Below are 15,974 nucleotides of genomic sequence, written 5' to 3'. Positions count from 1 at the left end.
TTGCCTTGCACCTTACCCTGGACCCTCGTGTGCCCCTAGCATGTATCCTGCCTGGAATCCTGCCTTGGACCTCGGCGTGTTCCCTAACACGCACCATGCCTGGTGATCTGTCATGCCTCCTTGCCTGAACCCTGGTTTGCCTGCCAGATGTCCGGAACCTGCCGATCGCTGCCAGAGATCGTAGGCCTGATGACTGCGGCCTGATGTCCGGAGCTGATGTCCGCGGCCTGATGCCCTGATCGTGTCGATCGTTGCCAGCTGTCCAGAGTCCGATGCCATTGTGCCTTTACCTGTACCCAGGCATGCCTCCTGGCCCGTACCATACTATGGACTTTGGCATGCCCACGCACGCACCCTGCCATGTTTCTTGTTTTCACGCTCGCACTGAATGTTATCCTGATGTTCTTAATGAAGATACCTTGAACTTACCTCTTGTCTTGTCTTGCTTCCTGCTCGTCCTTGTCGTCAGACACTTGCACATAGTGTTCCCCTGAGCCAGCCGTCTGGTCCCAGCAGTCGTGGTGGCTCACACCTTTGGTCTTGCCCCTGACCCTCCCTGTATAGGGGGTGGTTTCTCACAATGTAAGCTCGCCCTCGGTGGGTGGGTGCAACAACCCAGAGGGTCCACTCAAAAAATCGTCTCAGCAGAGGCTGAGTCCGTCACACTATGGCTTAGTAATGGAGAGGCGTCTATAAGACATCCATTCATTACTAATGCTATAGTTGTTTATTAAATAAAGACACAGCCAGAATAAAGTCCTGTATTAGAAATAAAAAGAATACTGTGTTTTGTTTTATATAAAAATAACAAACACCTAACACCTATTCCACTAAAGCCCTTGTTCTCCTGTAATAAAACTAAAATAAAAAAATAACAATATCCTTCACCTGTCAATCGTTCTGTTCAAAACCGTAATCTATGTCTGGGGAATTAACAGTTTTAAACCTGGACGGTGCCAAGATTCGATCGTAGAGGCTGAGAATCACTGGTGACAGAGCTGCTGCAAGCACTGAGCACTGAGGCTGCGCTCAACACAGGGCTGAACTGCCATAATCTCAGCACCATCAGAAAATGTCAGAGATTAGGTCAGCGGCTCAACACCGGCTTTTGTGCTGTGTATGTTCGGCTATATTTGGCGATTAAATCGACGATTTAATCAGCGACTGTTGCAAATTCCACAATAGTGAGCCGAACCGAATATTGAAATATTTATTCATTACATAGTGGCATGCGTTGAGAACAGGAAAACATAAAAATGATCAATGTAAATCAAAATTAATATCCCATGGAGGTCTGAATTTGGAAGGATACTCAAAATCAAAGTGGAAAATCAAATTACAGGCTTATCCAACTTCAGTGGAAATGCTTCCATACAAAGAAAAGATGCTCAGTATTCTGTGTGGCCTCCATGTGCCTGTTTGACCTCCCCACAACACCTGGGCATGCTCATGATGAGTCTGCGGATGTTGTCATGAGGGATCTCCTCCCAGACATGGACTAAAGCATCTGCCAACTCCTGGACTGTGGTTCAACGTGACGTTGGTGGATGAAGCGAGACATGATGTCCCAGATGAGTTCAATCGGATTCAGGTCTGGGGAACTGGCAGGCCAGTCCATAACCTCAATGCCTTCATCTTGCAGGAACTGCTGACACACTCCAGCCACATGAGGTCTGGCATTGTCCTGCAGTAGGAGGAAACCAAGGCCATCTGCACCAGCATATGGTCTCAAAAGGGTCTGAGGATCTCATCTCGGTACCTAATGGCAGTCAGGCTACCGCTGCCAAGTACATGGAGGGCTGTGTGGCCCTCCAAAGAAATGCCACCCCACACCATTACTGACCCACTGCCAAACCCGTAATTCTGAAGGATGTTGCAGGCAGCAGATCGCTCTCCACGGCATCTCCAGACTCTCCAATGTCTGTCAGATGTGCTCAGTGTGAGTCTGCTTTCATCTGTAAAGAGCACAGGGCTTCAGTGGCAAATTTGCCAATCCTGATGTTCTGTGGCAAATGTCAAGTGTCCTGCACGGTGATGGGCTGTGAGCCCAACCCCCATCTGTTGATGTCGGGCATTCAGACAATCCTCATGGAGTTGGTTTCTAACCATTTGTGCAGACACATGCACATTTGTGGCCTGCTGGAGGTCATTTTGCAGGGCTTTGGCAGTGCTCCTCCTGTTCCTCCTTGCACAAAGGCTGACGTAGTGGTCCTGCTGCTAGTTTGTTGCCCTCCTACAGCCCCCTCCACGTCTCCTGGTGTGCTGGCCTGTCTCATGGTAGCACCTCCCCTCCAGCCTCTGGACACAACACTGACAGACACAGCAAACCTTCTTGCCACAGCTCACATTGATGTGCCATCCTGAATGAGCTGCACTACCTGAGCCACTTGTGTGGGTTGTAGAGTCTGTTTCATGCTACCATGAGTGTGAAAGCACAACCAACATTCAAAAGTGACCAAAACATCAGCCAGAAAGCATGTGGTGGGTGGTCCCCACCTGCAGAACCACTCCTTTATTGAGGATGACTTGATAATTGCCAATAACTTCCATCTGTTGTCTATTCCATTTGCACAACAGCATGTGAAGTTGATTGTCAATCAGTGTTGCTTCCTAAGTGGACAGTTTGATTTACTTGGAGTTATATTCTGTTGTTTAAGTGTTCCCTTTATTTTTTTGAGCAGTGTATATATATAGATAGATAATAGATAGATAGGTGATAGAGAAATAATATATACAGTAGATAGACAATAGATAGATAATAGATATATTATAGATAGATGATAGCTAGATAGATAGATAGATAAATTATATATAGATAGAAAATAGCTAAATAATAGATAAAAGATAGAAGATCGGTAGATAATAGATAGATAATGTGTTAGATTGATAATAGAAATTAGATATAAGATAGATAGCTGTGAAGTATATAATTTGTGATTTGTGCTGTTTGTCTGTTGTGTACTGTACATGGATTATCCTAATAAATATATGAAAAAAAGAGATGTGGTTCCTTCTATTTTTGGTAATCAGCCAAGGTAGCAGCTGTGGGCTTATATTATCAAGCTGGGACGGGCCACTGTTATTAAACCCTTCCTAGTCTAAAAATACCAGCAGGCAGCTACCCCAGAATTGGCTCATTACATTAGATGCGCCAATTCTGGCTCTTTATTCGGCTGTTCCCGGTTGCCTGGTGTGGTGGTAATCGGGGGACTATGGTAGTTGGGTCTGATAACAGCTGTGACTTGTCAAAAAACGCAGCTGGCATCAACTTATGGCGTTAATAATGGAGAGTTTTCTATCAGACTCCCCCAATGCTAACTCAGTAATCAAAAATAAAAACACACAGTAAAACACATTATTTGAATAAAGATTCCCTAGACTTGTTCACTTAATTATTGAAAAAAAAAATACATGCAGGTCTGAAGTAATCCAACAAATCTAAAGTAACCTAAGAAAATGGTACATTTAAATAAAGACAAAGTCACGCCCTTGCTCACCAATTTATTAACCAAATTGTTACCACGTAGGTCCGACGTGCTTCACATTCCTCGACTCTTTTCCGGCGTCTATGAATAGCAGTAATGTGAACAGTATTCACATGCGCTGGGTCGTGATGTCAATGCTCAGCACTGATGTCTCGTCTTGCTGAGCGGAGCAAAGCACGTATACAATATTTTTCTAATATTGTGCTATTTTTATGTTTTAATGAATAAACAAACTAAAATGGCACGTCAGAGAAATGTGGCCTGTTCAGGTATGTGAAAAACAGTTACAACAAAAACCGTAGCTATGTTGGATGTTTCAACTAAATCCTAGTTTTCACTTCATCAGATGAAAGTCCAGACTCAGCCCAAAAGCAATGTGAGTGTGCTGTCAAAATAATATTGCAATGAATTATAATACCCGGTGAGCCATTTATAAGGATACACCTAAATAAAATGGGAATGGTGACTGTATTCTTTCGTAAGGTGTCTTGAATTGAAATCTGCTGCATAGGCATGAGCGAGTAGTGAAATACTCAGACTCGCTGTACAGGACTGTGCTGGGCTGTGCGGGACTCTGCTGGGCTGTGCAGGACTGTGCCAGGCTGTGCAGGACTGTGCCAGGCTGTGCGGGACTGTGCCAGGCTGTGCGGGGTCTGTGCGGGACGGTGCTGAGCTGTGCAGGACTGTGCTGGGCTGTGCAGGACTGTGCCAGGCTGTGCAGGACTGTGCCAGGCTGTGCGGGACTGTGCCAGGCTGTGCGGGGTCTGTGTGGGACTGTGCTGGGCTGTGCAGGACTGTGCTGGGCTGTGCAGGACTGTGCTGGGCTGTGCAGGACTGTGCCAGGCTGTGTGGGACTGTGCCAGGCTGTGCGGGGTCTGTGCGGGACGGTGCTGAGCTGTGCAGGACTGTGCTGGGCTGTGCAGGACTGTGCCAGGCTGTGCAGGACTGTGCCAGGCTGTGCGGGACTGTGCCAGGCTGTGCGGGGTCTGTGCGGGACTGTGCTGGGCTGTGCAGGACTGTGCTGGGCTGTGCGGGACTGTGCTGGGCTGTGCGGGGACTGTGCTGGGCTGTGCAGGGACTGTGCTGGGAAGTGCGGGGACTGTGAGGGACTGTACTGGTCTGTGCGGGGACTGTGCTGTGCTGTGCGGAGACTGTGTGGGGACTGTACTGGACTGTGCTGGGACTGTGTGGGGACTGTGCTGGGCTGTGTGGGGACTGTGCTGGGCTGTGCAGGACTGTGTGGGGACTGTGCTGGGCTGTGCGGGGACTGTGCGGTGACTGTGCTGGGCTGTGCAGGACTGTGCAGGACTGTGTGGGGACTGTGCTGGGCTGTGCGGGGTCTGTGCGGGACTGTGCTGGGCTGTGCAGGACTGTGCTGGGCTGTGCGGGACTGTGCTGGGCTGTGCGGGGACTGTGCTGGGCTGTGCAGGGACTGTGCTGGGAAGTGCGGGGACTGTGAGGGACTGTAATGGTCTGTGCGGGGAATGTGCTGGGCTGTGCGGAGACTGTGTGGGGACTGTGCTGTGCTGTGCGGGGACTGTGTGGGGACTGTACTGGACTGTCCTGGGACTGTGTGGGGACTGTGCTGGGCTGTGTGGGGACTGTGCTGGGCTGTGCAGGACTGTGTGGGGACTGTGCTGGACTGTGCGAGGTCTGTGCGGTGACTGTGCCGAACATTTGGAGGCAAGTAGTGAAAAACTTGCTATGTTTCGAATACCGGGAGTACCGCATTAAAATTAAGTACCGAATTAAGTACCGAATCCTAACGAGTATACTCACTCATCCCTACTGCTGCAATGACCCGGGTCCTGCATTCACCAGACATGAACACAATTTATACCGGCTCCTCACATGTTAACCTCTGTGACATGTCAATGGTCGTAAACAAAGAGAAACTTGTAAGCTCAAGAAAGAATAAAGTTAAGTTAAAACCAAGCACACCATTGTTTTTTCTTGTGAAATTCTCAATAAGTTTGATCACGTGACCCTCTTCCCATTGAAAACAACAAAGTTGGATCAAAAATGGCCGACATCAAAATGGCCGCCATGGTCACCACCCATCTTGAAAAGCTTCCCCCCTCCCATATAGTAATGTGCCACAAACAGGAAGTTGATATCACCAAACATTCTCAATATTTAGGTGTATCCATATAAATGGCCCACCCTGTATTACTAATTTGCGTCCAGATTCCATAAACTAGAGGCTTCAGAAAATTGGGCAAATAGATTCTATGCTGGTACCTTTAATAATTTACAGTCTATAATAAAAAATAGTCAACCTTTTTTATATTTTCATAACTTCTCTCCTCCGGTCTGTGATCTAACACAATATCTGTTTTTGTCTATTTATCAGCTAAAATACTTTGTAAGAAGAGTCAATTTTATCGATTACAGTGAAAAAGTGATATAATTCGATGAGATAGGAAGGTTGCGCCCTCCACCCAAATTGATGCTGAGAAATTGGATATTTTACTACAACGTCACTATTTTCTACAAAACATTTGAAGATAGCTACTTTGCACCAGATTATAATTTTCCAGAGCATGACTGGCTTCAGGTTAAAGATGATAGTCTATTTTGGAAAACTGGCAAAGTAAGGTTCGGATATACTGTATGTATATAGATTTCCAATAGATATCATATATATATATATATATATATATATATATATATATATATAATCACACAATTGAGTACACCCCTCACATTTTTTAAACATTTCATTATATCTTTTCATGGAAAAACACTGAAGATCTGAACACTTTGAGCCAATGTAAAGTAGTCAGTGTAGAGCTTGTCTTACATTTTGAATTTGATGACAACACATATCTTCGAAACTCCCTTGGCAAAACACATGTCATGATTCATTTTTGGATCTGTGTCAGTTTAGGCTGCTCACATATAAACTTTTTCCATTCAGGTCATTGTGGGTTAATATTAGTTTTTCCCCCCGGTGGTCGTTGGTGTTACTACATGTTTAGTTAGTCTGCGTGTGGCAGTGTTGACCACTCCCACCTCCCTCTATAAAGTCACCTGGTGCATCAGCTGACTGTTGCTTATGACAGGTCCTTTTTGGATACCAACCGTGGAGCTAGCTGGTGGTTCAGCTTATCGGGAGCAGTGGTGGTACTGCTGAAGAGTGGAGCTTTCTGGAGCAGTGGTGATTCTACTGAAAGCTGAGTTCAGGAGCCTTACTCTGCTGCACGGTGCATTGGCAGAAGAGAAAGCTAAGTGTTGTTTTGTTTAACCCTGTCTGTTGTATCTCCCCTTGGTGTTTTTTATTAGTGCAGCGGTGGGACCATTGTCTGCACTTGCCAATTCCCTAGTGAGGGATAGGTGCAGGGTAAGTGAGGGACAAGGTATCCTGCTTGGCGACGATTTGAAAGAAGCCGTATAGGGATGTCAGGTTAGTCTAGGACTAAGCCACAGCAGAGTGAAGGAGGTGTCCCTTTCCCTGTTCCCTATAACAGGGCCCACCATTGTAATTGTGTCCCCAGTGTCCCCTTGTTTATCCCATTGTTTGGTGACCGACCGATTGTCTGGTAACATCACACAGGGCCAGTCACATATCGTGACAACACACTTGTCTATTGAATCACTTTCAACCTGTTTTTCTTCAGAAATACAAAAACAGTGGACTTAGATGTCTTCTGTGGGTCATTGTCATGTTTTAAAAGTACACGTATACCAATGACAGCAACATCTTTTCTTTAATTATACAGCAGCACATCTGTTAATTCATTATTCCATCAATGAAATGTAGCTCCTCAGCACTAGGAGTTTTCATGCAGGCCCACATAACAACACTGCCACCACAATGTTTCGCTGTAGATACCATGTAATTTTCCTTGTACTTCTCACCCTTGTGACACTACATAGTTTTGAAGCCATCAGCTCCAAAATCATTTAACTTCACCTCATCTTTACAAGGTATAAAAGACTTAATATATTCAAGCAAGGACCATGGCAATTTGTTAACAGCCCTATTTGTGCATGGCCTTCAGGAGAGAGTTCCTTCTCTGACAACCCCACTGTATGCCATTCCTCTGAGGTGTACAATGGATTGTGTCATGGGAAAAACTCACCCCGATATTGCTTTCTAACACTTTAGCTAATAGAAGTGAAATTGATTATCAATTTTATTTAATTCTTCTAAGCAGAAGACACTCATGGTTAGGCAATAACTTCTGTGGCTGTCCTGGACTTCTCTGTGGGATGGTTGCAGTTTTATATTTGTTAATTTTTTATAATACTTTTGCTACTGTATTTTGGCTGACCTGTTAAGCTGTACTGATCTTGGTGCGGCCGTCTGCTTTCTTTTGCAAAGAAATTATTTTCTTTTTCAGGTCATGTGCATTTCTCTTCCATGTAGTGCCATTACTGTCAGCATGTAATAGGAAGGAGTTTTCTTTATTAAGTACTGCAATTTTATAATCACCTTTTTGCTGGACACCTGTTTTATGAATTTATTAAAAATACATGTAATTGGATGGTTGTTAATTAGAATTTTGTCATCAAAGTGCTTTTAGGACTTTAAATGAGTACACCCCAGTAAGCTAAAGATTTGCGAGAGACGGTTGCTCACCATATCTTCACCCTCGGGTTTGGTTCACTTTTGTAATATGAGACCTGTTTTTCTCACACGTCTGTGTGTATGGAGGTGTTTAGATCCCCTGGATTGAGGACTAAAATGTTGGACTCTAAGCTAGTTGGGCTAAAAAGTATTATTGTATGGACTTGTTACATTATGTTTCACTATGGGCCGGACAAAGACAGTATTGAAGTTTTCATGTGATGTGGATTATGAGGACTGAACTGAATGAGCCAGATTAAATAGAAACAGTTCCTTTAATACCTCTGATTGCTTCCAAGTGAGTAGTACTGTTACATTTGATGTTAGAAGTGTGAGTAGTGTTTTCATGAAACATGTGTGACTGCTGCAGAAGTACTGCATGTCTTGGTTGAAGGCCAAAAATCAGCATCAGACTCCATGGCGGACCTGATTAAACACCTGGTGAAAATCAAAGGCTAAAGTAACAGCAGCAGCAGCTGCAGCAGCAACAGCTACAGTAGCAACAGCTGGCACAAAAGGAGGCAGGTAAGCTGTTATGCAACTGCTCCATCTGCTGCAGGAACAGCACCAGACCCAGCAACAGATGCAGTTTCACCAGGAACAGATCCAGCAGCAACATCATCAGCAACGGCAACAGCAGCAGCAGACTTAATTACTCACTGAGGCAGTTTGTGGCACGGTGTTAAATAAAAACCACATCTTTATATTATTGGATCAAGGATCTTCATTTTGGTTAGCCCAGCCCAAACCGTGAATTAACATAACATTGAAGATGGATATTGACATTCTCCCTTTTTTCTAGATTGTATTCCAAGAAGTACAATTTCTCCTTGCGGTGATTGACATGCTAAGCATGCCGAGATGAGAAGACTTAAAGCCTCAATGCTCCTCTGGGAAATATGCAATTGTCTCTTCAGAGAGGAAGAAGACTAGAACTCTAGTGCCTCCTATTGGAAGTAGCAATCCTAAAAGTCAATGTCGACCCTTTAACGAGCCTTGTCACCTGACTTAGGCTAAAAGCCAAACCAAAATCTCAATTTGCAGACACTGTGTTTCAGGGTACTGCCCCTCGTCAGTGCAACATGTGAGATCTGGTTTGGCTGTGTGAGAGGCGTCTGACCGATATCCAAGAAGTATCATTTCTCCTTTCGGCGATTGACACGCTAAGCATGAAGAGATGAAAAGACTTAAACCCGCAATGCTCCTCTGAGAAATATGCAAATTGTCTCTTCAGAGAGGAAGAGGACTAGAACTCTAGTTCCCCCTATTGGAAGTAGCAATCCTAAAAGTCATTGTCGACCCTTTAACGAGCCTTGTCACATGACTTAGAGTTCTAGTCCTTTTCCTCTCTGAAGAGACACTTTGAATTCAAGATTGTTTAAAAGAGACATGGGTTTGGTTAGCATGTCAGAGAATTATGGGTCATAACTGTTGGTTATTAAATCATGTGACTGATGACATTAAAACTTACTAGCTGTCTATAATTTTTCTTTTTACGCTTTCATTTTTTGCCTCTTCTTCCAAGATTCATAACTGTTTACTATTCCTTAGACATACTCATATCAGGTCTATTTTTTGCAGAACTGGTTGCATTTTAGAATAACAATACCATGCTCCATTGTCACCTTTGAAGGTGACCATTAGTTAGATCTCTGTATTGTCCCATCATATATTTGAACATTGTAATTAGAAATGAGAGAGAACTAAAATGCTTGGATTCTTTTTACTCAAAAGAAGCAATTCCTAATGCTCAAATGCTGAATTCGAATAATGAGTATAATGAGAGTCAATGGGAAATCCATGCATTTTTTCTTCAGACCCTGCAGAGAGGTTTGAGGGCAAATAAAAATGTTGAAATGGATGGAAAAAGCGCTGAATGGAAAGAGAACAGTAAGCTTGGGGAAGACCTCTTGAAGCATCTCTGACTTCCAGATTGCTGCTGAGAGCAATGGTGTCATATTTTTACTCCACTTGGAGCTACCAAAAAAACTTTCCAAATAGAAAAGAAATTGGAGTTTACATGAAAAAAATGAGAAACATTTTTTCCTAAATAATAACTTTTATATAAGGCAAAATTAAAAAACATTGCCTTATAGGCCAGTGAGTCTGACTTCTATACCAGGAAAGATCTTTGAACAAATTATTAAACAACATGTATGTCAATACCTGGATAAGAATGAAGTGATTAAACAGAGTCAGCATGGGTTTGTAACTAATAAGTCATGTCAGACTAACTTAATTTCCTTCTATGACGGTATCACTGATTGGGTGGATCAAGGAAATGCTGTAGATAGAGTATATCTTGACTTCAGCAAAGGATTTGACAAAGTCTCTCATACAATCCTTATTGAAAAAATGACTAAGTATGGAATGGACAAGGCAACTGTTAGGTGGATTCATAACTGGCTTAGTGATCGGACCAAAAGAGTGGTCGTAAATGGCTGCACATCCAGTTGGAAGAATGTCTCAAGTGGGGTACCACAGGGCTCTGTCCTGGGCCCTGTATTGTTCAACATCTTTATCAATGATTTAGATGAAGGAATTGAGGGCAAACTGATTAAATTTGCTGATGACACAAAGCTAGGAGGGATAGCTAATACTAGAGAAGAGAGAGAGAGGATTCAAAAAGATTTAAATAAACTGGAGAAGTGGGCAGCAACTAACAGAATGGTTTTTAACAGGGAGAAATGCAAAGTACTACATCTGGGCAACAAAAATGAAAAAAGCATATATAGAATGGGAGGAATAGGGCTAAGTGACAGCACATGTGAAAAAGACTTGGGTATACTAATAGATCACAGACTGAATATGAGTCAACAGTGTGATACAGCAGCAAAAAAGGCAAATGCAATTCTAGGATGTATTAACAGAGGCATACAATCTAGATCACGTGAAGTCATTATTTCCCTCTACTCCTCTTTGGTTAGACCTCATCTGGAATATTGTGTCCAGTTTTGGGCACCACATTTTAAAAAAGACATCAACAAACTGGAGCAAGTTCAGAAAAGAGCGACCAGAATGGTGACCGGTCTGCAAACCCTGTCTTATGAGGAAAGGTTGCAGGATTTGGGAATGTTTAGTTTGCAAAAGAGAAGACTGAGAGGAGACTTAATAGCTGTCTACAAATATCTAAAGGGCTGTCACATTGTAGAAGGATCAACTTTATTCTCATTTGCCCAAGGAAAGACTAGAAGCAATGGGATGAAACTGAATGGGAGGAGACACAGATTAGATATTAGAAAAAACTTTTTGACAGTTAGAGTGATCAATGAGTGGAACAAGCTGCCACGAGAAGTGGTGAGTTCTCCTTCAATGGAAGTCTTCAAACAGAGGCTGGACAGACATCTGACTGGGATGATTTAGCGAATCCTGCTTTGAGCAGGGGGTTGGACCAGATGGCCCAGGAGGTCCCTTCCAACTCTACGATTCTATGATTCTATTTTTTAAAAATTTAATTTTTTTATTGAAAAACTGGATCTTTATGACGGAAGCAATAACTGCCAAAAATGTGATGATGTGTTGTAAGAGTGACTCATATACACCCTGTATTAGACATGAACAAGGGCCTCATACATATTCTGATCAAATTGTCATGTGTGGTACTCCTAGACTCATAAAGGCAATGCACTAAATGCAAAGCCTGCCAAAAATTACAAGCAGTGTCATCCAAACAACCTTGAAGGCACCAACTGTAGTACCTCATACAAATATTGTGAGCAAAGGAAACCTGTGGTACTCCTTCATTCATACATGTTCAGCACACCGTACAAAGGCTGCCAAAAATTACGAGCAGAGCCATCCAAGCACCTTTGAAGACAACACCTGGTTAGTTTGATTAAAATATTAAGAAAGTGTACACCTGTAGCAGGCCAATTTTGCTTTTAATTTCAAACCAACAAAGTTTCACATAAAGCAGATTTGGCAGTAAATATGATAATAATCCATTTTTGACAAAAATTATTCTATGAAATGTAACCCACCTATCATGATCCATGCCGAGTTTTGTCTTGTCTCTCCTTCCTCGGTCTGGTCATGTCAGGAGTTAATTTTTCCCTTCCTCGCTCCTGTTTGCTTACCTTCGGCGTGTGTAGCTGGCTCTGCTGAGTTCCTGATCTGGACTGCAGGGTTCATCTGACCCTACCCGTGTCTGTTGACCTTCTGCCTACGTGACCCTGCTCCTTGGTTCCCTGTGTGTCTGGATTCCCCGGCATTTGACTTTAGCTCGTCCATGATTTGATTCTGTTTCTTTCATCTGTTAGCTCAGCTATTGACCGGCATTGACATTTTGCTTTCTTCTGACTCTGTGTTTTGGATTTCCCCTTTGTGCTGCATTATTCTCTGGCATCGACTTGGCACTCTGACTATTCCGCTGCCACCTAGTGGTTGCTTCGCTGTATTTCTGCTGGTCTGCTTCATTGCAGTATTTTCAGCTCATTCTCCACTCTGTTGCCATCTAGTGGAGTTTGTGTTACTCTGCAGCAACCCTCAGTATTAGAGCGTGGTATTACAACTGGCCCTACATTTTTTTTGTCTGTATGGATCCGCTTCGTACTCTTGCGGATCAGATGTCCCAACTGATCCTGGATTTGTTCGTAGAACACAGAGCCCTTGCCACCTCTCATAACCAACTCCAGGGGGAACTTTCTGAAGCTGTTAAATCTTTTCAGTGTTCCTTTACACTCTCCTGAATCTACAATCAGGCTCCCAGATACTTTCTTTGGAGAGAAGGAGAAGTGTCATATATTCAGAGAGAGTTGTAAGTTACTCTTTTCCCTTAGACCCAGGTCCTCAGGAAATGAGAGTCAACAGGTGGGGATAATTATGTCTTTACTCAGGGAGGGTCCTCAGACTTGGGTTTTTTCCCTACCTGCTACTGCCCCGGAACATACGTCTATGGATAGGTTCTTTGAGGCCTAAGGATTGAGGACTGATTTATGACAAATCAGACTGGGTCAGGGTGGCAGAGGACATGATCATACATCTCTCCCATAGTAAACTCACTGCAGAATGGTACTGTTCAGAGTTTAGATGGTGGTCCACCGATATCTCTTGGAATGACCCTACCTTTAGATGCCAGTTCAGGAAAGGACTTTTGGATCATCTCAAGGACGCTCTGGCTCTCTCTATCTGCCACCCAGTTGTTTGGAGGAGGCCATGACCCAGGCCATTTGCATGGATCAGAGATTGTGGGAGAGAGGAGTAATCAAGCGCGAGGTTTGAGTATATCCTGCTAAGTCCAAGGTGATGCGCTATATAGAACCTATGGAGGTTGGAGCCACTAGCCTCAAGGATAAGGAGAGGAAGCAGTGACACGAAAGGGAAACTATGTTTCTATTGTGAAAATCCAGGACATTGGAAGAAGGACTGCCTCTCTTGCTCACCAATTAGCAAGTTGCCGAGAAACACTTGTCTGGGTGATTGTCGAGGAGGTCACCCAGACTCTCAGGTACCATTTTCCTAATTTCAAAAGATTCTGTTAGAGGTGGAACTTTGTGGTGGAGATGGTTTTGCACCCACTTCAGCTTTTATGGACTGTGGGTCATCCATGAGTTTTATTGACTCTGGTCTGGTGTCCAAGAGGAAGTTAGGGACAGTTAGGTTAAAGACTCCCATCCATATCATTGCTATTGATAAGGCACCGTTGGCTCAAAATGTGGTTAAGTTTGTCTCTGCGGTGTTTCTCCTCAAGGTGGGTTCCCTGCACCAGGAACAAATTTCATGTTATCTTCTGGATAACCCTCCAGCGGGACTGGTGTTGGGATTTTCCTGGTTACAGTTGAAAATCCTGTTATTGACTGGGAATCTCGTGATATTGTTAAATAGGGTCCTAATTGTTATAATGGTTGTCTTTCTGCTGTTCTGTTGTCTTCTGTTAATCTGGAAGGTATTCCGGAGTATCTGAAAGATTAAGGAGACTTGTTTTCCAAAAAGGAAGCTGAGGTCTTGCCACGACATCGCCCCTATGATTGTGCTATTAATCTGATTCCGGGTGCTAAATTGCCCTAGGGCCGTTTGTACACTCTTTCTGGCCCAGAAAGCACCGCTATGAAAGATTATATCTCATAAAGTTTACGCAAAGGTCACATCCGTCCCTCTCTCTCTCTCCTGTGGCTGCTGGATTCTTTTTTATTAAAAAGAAAGATGGTGGTTTACGCCCTTTCCTTGATTTTCGGGAACTAAATAAGATAACAGTGAAAAATATCTACCACCTCCCGCTCATTATAGATCTTTACAACCAATTATCTGGGGCTAAGTGGTTTTCCAAGTTGGATCTAAGGGAAGCGTATAACCTTATCCTCATTCAGGAAGGGGACGAGTGGAGAATTGCATTTCTCACCTCTGAGGGGTTCTTTGAAAATGTAGTCATGCCCTTTGGTCTCATGAACGTGCCTGCGGTGTTTCAAAACTTCATTAATGATGTATTTTCTGATTTCATTGGGCGCTTTATGGTTTTTTATTTGGATGACATTCTTAATTTTTGACCTGACAAAGAATCTCACATAGGTCATTTACGAGCGGTTCTTCATAGGTTATGGGAGAACCCCCTGTTTGCTAAACCTGAGAAGTGTTCATTTTTGTGCCCAAGAGCTTTTGTTTTTGGGTTCATCCTCTCTGCCAATGGGTTTCGTAATAAACGTCTCCCATTTTCTTTGTGTATTTTTATGTCTCAGGATATCGTCCCAGTTAATTGCACCAAGATCATCTCTCATCCGTTGGAAATTTGCTTTCCTGAAGTTTAGTGTCCTTGTAACCCCTCTACTACACATCTTTTTAAAGGATACATGAAAACTTATTATTTTGTGATCACTATTACCCAAGTGACCCTCAACCTTTATATTTGATATGCTGTCTGGCCTGTTGGGTAATATTAGGTCTAGCAGTGCCCCCCCTCTCGTTGGGTCCTGAACCAGTTGTGAAAGGTAATTGTCTCTCATAGTTGTCAAAAACCTATTACCTTTTCTGGAACTGCAGGTTTCGGCTCCCCAATGTATTTCAGGATAGTTGAAGTCCCCCATAATAATGACTTCTTGAGTCGCAGCTTCATTTATTTGCTTTATGAGGATATTCTCTGTTGCTTCCATTATTTTTGGAGACTTATAGCAAACCCCTATCAGTAATTTATTACTTTTCCCCCTCCCCTTATCTCCACCCACAGGGACTCTACATTTTCATTAGGTTCATATATATTATCACGCAGATTGGGTTTTAATGATGATTTTACATATAAACACACGCCTCCCCCTCGCTTATTTGTACGGTCATTTCTGAACAGACTATAGCCCTGTAAATTAACCGCCCAGTCGTGGCTCTCATCCAGCCATGTCTCAGATATCCCCACCATGTCATAATTATGTTCCAACAACATTAACTCCAATTCCTCCATCTTGTTGGCGAGGCTTCTGGCATTAGTATACATGCACTTTATGTATCTCTCTGTACCTCTATTCTTTCTTAAATTATTAACTGTTCTAACCCCACCCCCAATTTCATTATTTGTGCCCAGGTCTCGATCTGTACTGTCTTCCCCTCCTATAAAAGGAATACCCTCCCCTCAGTCCCTAGTTTAAAAACTCCTCCAACCTTCTAGCCATTTTCTCCCCCAGCACAGCTGCACCCTCCCCATTGAGGTGCAGACCGCCCCTAGCGTAGAACTTGTATCCAACTGAGAAGTCGGCCCAGTTCTCCAGGAACCCAAACCCCTCCATCCTACACCAATTCCTGAGCCACTTATTAACCTCCCTAATCTCCCGTTGCCTCTCTGGCGTGGCACGTGGTACAGGAAGTATTTCCAAAAATACCACCTTGGAGGTCCTTGCTTTAAGCTTACAGCCTAATTCCCTGAAATCATCTTTAATGACCTTCCACCTACCCCTAACTTTGTCATTTGTGCCAATGTGCACCATGACCGCTGGATC

Source organism: Dendrobates tinctorius, unplaced genomic scaffold (assembly GCF_039654945.1).
Source record: "Dendrobates tinctorius isolate UK_male_01 unplaced genomic scaffold, ASM3965494v1 ptg000095l, whole genome shotgun sequence".
Taxonomy (NCBI): domain Eukaryota; kingdom Metazoa; phylum Chordata; class Amphibia; order Anura; family Dendrobatidae; genus Dendrobates; species Dendrobates tinctorius.
The sequence above is the reverse complement of the archived record's forward strand: the minus strand, read 5'-3'. Positions refer to the sequence as shown.